The sequence below is a fragment of the Scyliorhinus torazame genome, chromosome 3 (assembly GCF_047496885.1).
Source record: "Scyliorhinus torazame isolate Kashiwa2021f chromosome 3, sScyTor2.1, whole genome shotgun sequence".
Taxonomy (NCBI): Eukaryota; Metazoa; Chordata; class Chondrichthyes; order Carcharhiniformes; family Scyliorhinidae; genus Scyliorhinus; species Scyliorhinus torazame.
This window is the reverse complement of record NC_092709.1, coordinates 22,142,760-22,150,424: the sequence shown is the minus strand read 5'-3', so window position 1 is coordinate 22,150,424 and position 7,665 is coordinate 22,142,760. Positions and strand designations below refer to the sequence as shown.

The 7,665-nt window shown below is 43.2% G+C and overlaps 1 long non-coding RNA gene across 1 annotated transcript in view; it reads right to left on the bottom strand.

Moving 5' to 3' along the window:
- Window positions 1-351: 351 nt before the first annotated feature.
- The window catches only part of LOC140408338 (uncharacterized), a 92,042-nt gene continuing 84,728 nt past the window's right edge, over window positions 352-7,665 (bottom strand). Inside the window, exon 4 of the long non-coding RNA XR_011940087.1 lies at window positions 352-1,352. This is a non-coding gene — a long non-coding RNA (uncharacterized lncRNA). The remainder of the gene's footprint in view (window positions 1,353-7,665) is intronic.

Below are 7,665 nucleotides of genomic sequence, written 5' to 3'. Positions count from 1 at the left end.
CGCTCCAGCCCCCCCGGGAGGCCCAGAATCCGCAGATTCTTCCGCCTCGACCGATTCTCCATCTCCTCGAACCGCTCCTGCCATTTCTTGTGGAGCGCCTCGTGCGCCTCCACCTTTACCGCCAAGCCTAAGATCTCGTCCTCATTGTCAGAGATCTTTTGTCGAGCCTCTCGGATCGCCACCCCCTGGGCCGTCTGTATCTCCAGCAGCTTATCAATAGAAGCCTTCATCGGCTCTAGCAGGTCCGTTTTAATCTCTCTGAGGCAGCGCTGGATACCCTCCTGTTGCTCCTCTGCCCACTGCCTCCACGCTGCCTGGTCTCCTCCCGCCGCCATTTTGTCCTTCCCTCCCTTCTGTTACACCACCACCTTTTTTGTCGCCCCGCTCCTAGTTAAAGCCATATACTGACGGGGAGCTATTATTAACTCCTTCGCACACTGGGAAACGTCGGATAAGTGCCCTTGGGGGCCCTGAAAAGAGCCCAAAAGTCAGTTTTTGCGGGAGCCGCCGAATGTGCGACGTAGCTCCGCATAGCTGCAACCGGAAGTCTCGAGAGGGAATCCTTTTGGCAGTGTTCGCTTCACCAATCTGCCCCAAAATGTCTGTGGAAACTCCTGATAAAGGCCTAAGAGTCCGTTCCAAACGGGAGCTGCCGAATGCGCGACCTACTCCTCCATGGCCGCCACTGGAAGCCTCGTCCCCGCTTCTTCAGTGGCCTTGGTGAGATCTTTTCACAGTTGTTCCCTCTGATGCTAGAATTCACCTTTGATAAAGGCCCTCAGTTGAGCTTGCAGCTTTAAAGATTGCCCTTCCCCCGCCTGCATGCTGGAAGAGACCCTGTTTATCCTGCAGTTGCAGCCAAATCTTTTACTGTTTCTGCCGGTTCTGGTAACCAAAAGACATACCATTCCTGGGGGACACTGTCCGGGGACTGTTGCAGTCGTCTTCCCACACCGGGAAATGTCAAACAAATGCCGTGGGGGCCCTGTAAAAGAGCCCAAAAGTCCGTTCCAAGCGGGAGCTACCGAATATGCGACCTAGCTCTGCATAGCTGCACCCGGAAGTCGTCTTAATTCATGTTAAGATATTCCCATTAGATTTCTAGCCTATGAATCGTCCAAAATAAATCTATTACTTTTTTAACGACTTGTGATGTTTTTTCTTCCAGACGAAGATGACCTAGCAATAATTGTTAGACGTGGTTGTTGCGAAGTGCAGCTTGTTTGGCAGGATGGCGAGACTTACAACCCAAGCTGTGATCATGTTCCCTCATTAAGAACAAATATAATAGAAATTCCCACTGTGCAGGGGCAGTTTGATGATGCTGATGAATAAGGTTTGGACATCTCATCCTGTTGGAAGAAAAAAGGTAGACGAGCTTTGAAATTTGGAGTTAAGTTTTCTCTTCTCAAAATGGGAATGTTCTATGAAAGGATGCTGCCATATTATGCGGCTGTTTATCACAATTTCATTCAGTTTATCAAAATTCAGAATTTTCATTGGCACAGTTTCTTTTGAATTTGCAAGGTCTTTCAGCATGTAAAGTCATAATGGAGAAATAAGTGACATGATGTTTTGTTTAAAATGAATGTACAGTTAATGACTAGGAATGTGATTGGCTTTTTTTTATTTTCCAAAGTTTTTAAAAGACATTCTATTGATGTCTATTTTATTTTTAAATAATGTATTTTGAATCCCGACATGCAGGCATTTTATAAATCGGTGCTTTTTCTCATGCTGTAGAAACAAGTTAATCTGTCATTAAAACCAACGAGGGAGTAAAGGTGTTGCATACCTACCGTTGCTTTAATATAGTGGAACAATATTTGTTTTTGAGATCTTCTCCACTCTTGTGCAAAGAAATGTTAGCTTGGTGCTTATTTGTTTACCATGGGCTGTATGTTGTTCTTTTGACGCATTTGAAAAATGTTCCACATTTGTTACTGTAATCATTATTTTTATGATACCGTACACATCTGAGCTTTTGTATAAATTTAGATAAGTGTTTTTAAAGCTGTATGCAAATAATCAGTGTTGAATTGGTTGTTTGAGGGTCCTGTGATAATCACATTAACAGGAGCTCAGCCTGTCTGGAAGGGTTAAACAGGAAATAGTTTCCAAAGACTGAGGGAAGCTGAGCTGGTTATTCTGACCCCTGGAAAACAACTTAAGGACAGATATGGAGAGCGTGCATTCCTGTCAAATTACAAACCTTTCGAATTTTCCGATAATGGCAGAGGTTTTGTCAGGTGCTGCTTTTAAAAAATGGCACTTTGAAGAAAGTAAATCCAGGAATTGGACGAGCCAGATTCTGTAAAGTGATAGGTTTGCTTGTTGCACTGTGCTGATCTAACTGATCTGGGCCAGGATAGTTGGAGTTCTACAATACCTTCAGCAACTGGGGCTTTGGAGCTGAAAATTGGCCAGGGTAGCTGCTCCTGACCGTCTCATGTTGGAAGTGATTTTGGTCTGAATTAGGCTTGACTGTAAATACACATTTTGCAGTCAAATATATCAATATCATTGCTCGCCCTTTAGCCACTCTTCAGAAGAAGGATCACCTGGGCAATGAACTGAAAGGTGCCCAAAGACCTTCCCGTGGCAGTGAATAAAGGCCTCCAGGAGGAGAATGTTAATGACAAAATAAAAGAAGAGAAAAACAAGTTTTTGAGTACCCACTTCGTCATTTCCAATTAAGGGGCAATTTAGCATGGCCAATCCACCTACCCTGCACATCTTTTGGGGTGAGACCCACGCAGACACAAGGAGAATATGCAAACTCCACACGAACAGTGGGCCGGGATCAAACCCGGGTGGTCGGTGCCGTGAGGCAGCAGTGCTAACCACTGTGCCACCTTGCCGCCCCTTGAAGTTGGTTTAATCCAATGTGATAAGCGAGCCTCCTGACTTGCCTATCTTAATGTAGATCTTTTGTGATAGTTGACAACAGAGGGGGAAAAAACTCTTGACGTCCGTAACTTTAAAGGTGGTGGGATGAAACTTGGATGGGCTTTCTTGCCTTTATTTTACCCAGTACAATAATGATCTCCATTTTCTCAAATTTGAATGTATATCTGGTAGCTCACTTGAGCTACATTGGGCACAAGGCCTGATAGGCTTGTATGAATTCCTTTGTTCCCTTTACCCGTACTTATTTCCTCCTTTCTTCCAAAGAACCTGCCACCTCCTTTAAATAAATAAATATTGTCACAAGTAGGCTTACATTAACACTATAATGAAGTTACTGTAAAAAGGCCCTTGTCGCTGCATTCCGCTGCCTGTTCGGGTACACGGAGAATTCCGAATTCTCAGCTGGTACGGGAATTGAACCCGCACTGCTGGCCTTGTGCTGCATCACAAACCAGCTGTCTAGCCCACTGAGCTAAACTAGCCCTGCTTCCTTTTTCTCCATTTCTCCTTCCATCCATCACACCAAACCCATCTAGTTCATAAATCCCAGTTTGCCAATCCCCGCACAAGCCCTTGATTAGCCCTCACTAGCTGCCATATTTGCCAATCAATGTTCTTCCTTCCTTCAGAATGGACATTAACAAATAATTCTGTTTAATATTGAGATCTGTATAATTACATTTATATCTCCCTCAATTTCCATCATTATTTATTTTTCCCACTCAACTGTTGTTCTTCCTTTCTAGTTTCCTTATTACTGTTTACAAGTACAAACCCATGCAATAGGCTAGACGAGGACTTTTGAAAAAGAATGCTCTCCAAACCCAGCTGAATTTCAACCCTGGATAAAAGCAAATTACTGCCGATGCTGGAATCCGAATTTCAACCCTAAAGTCACTTGCATACAAGTGCTCCAAACAAACAAGTAAGAAGCTTCTGTGAGAGACGTATCTCTAGAGTATGTGTAGGCTCATGTTCTGATAGTCCTTCGCTGCTGGCACCTACCGTTCATTCCCTTTACAGGTTTCTGAACACCCGGCGATAGGTCTTAACAGTCAGCTCTTGTGTGTGATATCCTACTGCCTTGAATGCCAAGAGATATGGCAGAGGACGTATTACCTTCATTTACCTCTATTCTAAAGACCGTTGTGGGTCCAGAACAAGAGCCTGGGAGTTCAGTCTCCTCCCCTCCTGATGGTATATTCTTGCAAATTGTGATCATAGAATTTCGCAGTAGAGAAGGAAGCCATTTGGCTTGCCATATCTGAGCTGGCTCTTTAATAAAGCTGTCCAGTCAGATTTTTTTTCAAGTATCAGTGCATAAAATAAACAATCAAAAACAGTGGATGTACAGGTGGAGGGGAGAAAGGGCCAGGTTTGACGATTAAGTCTGAAAAATAACTTCTTCCTCTTGTATAATGTGTTTTGTTTATGAAGTTTTATTTCAACATTCCTTCAATTACTCTGGCAATTACCCCCAATACATTTAAATCTCCCAGTTGCTTCCTTGGTTTGCTGTGACATTTTGCTGAACCAGTCTTAGGATTTATAACATTTCAGTTTGAATTAAATATTCAGCTGTGTCTTGGTGTTGTGTTCTGTTGAGTGCCATCGATATTTAGATGGTGCCAAAATCAGTATAGTTCAGGAATGTCAGTCAACCTCATTTTAAACTTGGAGGGACAGCAGTTTCAAAGCGCGATAACTAAATTGAACATTATTTCAAATGTAAGAAAACAAGCTCCTATCTGTTAGACACGTGTATCAACTATGAGTTAACAAAGTATTTTTGTCAGGATCAGTAACTGAAGTTGTGTAATCAACAACTTGCATACGTATTGCTCCTTTGATATACTGCTCTGGATGAAACACTGAACTTATCTGGCCACTCATTTCATAGAATCCCTACCATGCAGAAAGAGGCTATTCGGCCCATCGAGTCTGTACCGACCCTCCGAAAGAGCAGCCTACCTTTGCCCAAACCCCAAACTATTTCCCCCTAACCCCACCTAGGGCCAATTGAACATAGCCAATCCACCTAACCTGCACATCCTTGGACTATAGGAGGAAACCGGAGCATCCGGAGAAACTCACGGGGAGAAAGTGGAAACTGCACACATTCGCTCGAGGTTGGAATCCAATTCAGGTCCCTGGCGCTGTGAGGCAGCAGTGCTAGCTACTGTGTCGCCCACGGGAATAAAAGATCCCATGGCACCATTCAAAGAAAGCAGAGGTGTTCTTCTCGTGTCCTAGCCAATATTAATGCCCCAACTAACATAAATAAAACAGATTGTCTGAACATATCGCATTAACAGCAGTGAGATATGTGGCAGCCAATTTGCATTTTCTTAGATTACTAAAAGATTACTAAATGACTATACTTCAGAAATGCTTCATTGGCTACCCATTTTACCAACATAACAACACTGGCACATTTTGCTGGACTATTATTCCCAGGGTACCCACCAGGATTCCAGGTATTAGGAAAGGCCCTTGTCAATGCAGCAAGGGCAGCTTCAGAATGAGAAGAGGTGACGGGGAACATTAAAGGAGCATTAGAGGGTCTGGTAGAAGGAGGGAAGGAGATGTAGTGAATTGCAGAATGAAGCTGAGGCCTGGAAAGATGAGAGCAACATTTGAGAGAATGTAGACCTCGATTAGACCCTCTGCTTGCACCTTGGAGTGATTCTCGCTGCTAAATCAAGGCTACTACCACCCCTCAGCAGGTAGTCCTAAGGATTGGTAGTGAAAGGGGTCAGGAAGTCCAATATATATATGGGGCATGGAGGGAGATTGGCACCAGTGGATTCAGAAAGGAGGAAAATCAAGTTTGGCTCTCAATGCCCCATTTTCCTGATATTCTCATTACTAGCTCCCAACATGTTTAAAGTAACATAGTTATTGCGCCGCAGAAAGGAACCATTTGGCCGATCAAGCCCATGCTGGCTTTCTGAAAAGCTGCCCAGTCCGCCCCTTCCCCTGCTCTATCCCCGGCGCCCTGCAAGTCTGTTCCCTACAAGTGCCTTCCTAATTTCCTTTTGAAATCATTGATGATAAATAAATAATGAAAGAAGTGAGGCTTCCTAAAGAGACAGAAGCTCGATGTGCAGTTATGTTTTCTTTCTTAAAAAAGCAAGTTGAACCATAAACACTTGATTCAAGAATGTAGTCACAAGCTGCTGCTTGTAATTAAATCGGCAACAGATCAGTTGCCAAAGTATAGTAGCTTCTTTCAGCCTCTCACATGGACACATGTGATGACTGCTCAGATGACAGGCTCTGAGACAGCTTGTGTAATATGTGGAAGAGTCAACTGGGTGACTGCGATCTCAGTCCCAAAGCTACTGCAGTTTTGTTGCACAAATTTCCAATATCTTGCCAATTCTTTTGTTTTGAAACTTTCAGGGGCATTAGCAATACTCAGCAACCAGCCACGTGTACTGTGTTTATTATTTATGCACTTTTGATGGACTGGTTATTTATACCAAAGTTACCTGAAGCACAGGCTAATTGTTTTTGGAGTTGATGCAAATAATGTATCATTTTAACTCCCCACCATCAGCGGGGATTAATTCCCTCTCGGCTTCAGTTGGAGTTTAGATCAAAGTTTACTGGTAACCCACTTAACTGAGAACTGAATTTAAAGTGCTGAAATTACACCCCATTTAATTTTCAATTTTTAAAATAGATTCTACTTTTTAGTCGTACTTTGTCCATTAGTAAAAACTGCCACATCAATAATTGAAAAAGTGTTTTAACAGACCATTAGCACCCACATTACCGTGCCATATTGTCCCGGTTGAGTTCCAGGACAGCTGGTTCATGATGCAGAGCGAGGCCAACAGCACGGGTTCAATTCCTGTTATTCATGAAGGCTCCGCCTTCTCAATCTTGCCCCTCGCCTGAGGTGTTGTGACCCTCGGGTTAAACCACCACCATTCAGCTCTTCCCCCTCAAAGGGGAAATCAGCCTGTGGTCATCTGGGGCTGTGGCGAATTTACTTTACTCTCGCCATATAGTTATGTACTCTCAGGGGACCATGTTCAGGACTGAGCTAAACCCTTGGCAATCCCCAAACAGAAAATGTTCTTTCTTGATGCTGTGAGCAGAATTGAACACTGGTCATTTTGGCAGAGAGAAGTGTCACCCTAGATAGCATATCATTTCATGGTTCTGCGAACAATTTGATTTAGTGCTGGAAGTAGTTTTCAAAAGATGCATTAAAAAGCAAAAATGTTAGAAACATAAACCAGAAAAAAATGCTGGAAATAACGAGGCCAGGCATGGTATCTGTGGAGAACACAGTTGAGCTAACATTTTTATGGCAAGCTCTTGGTTGGGACCGAATGAACGACTTTTAAAAAACAAATCTGGATAAGGAGCTGAGTCAAAAGCACATTGACTGATCTGTAAAGTGGGAGATGGCTAAAAATGTCAGAAGTGATCTTACACGAGATGATAAGTGGCAGAATGAAGTAAATCAAAAACAGACTTAGAATTCTAGAATAGGAGGAGCTAATTTAGCCCATTGTGGCTTGATGGCTCTTGGAGCTAAATTAATAGTTTTTTCAACCACCCTTTTCTAATAACTAGAATGTTGAGTAAGCAGATGAAGGGAAGAAAAACTAGCAAAGTTGGGTGGAACAAAAGCAGGTCAGAAACAAGTATTTTTTGATGGTGGAAGAGAGTGCCCCCACAGAGACAACAACCTGCTCCTTTTAACCTTCGGAAATGCCAGCACACCCATCCCACACT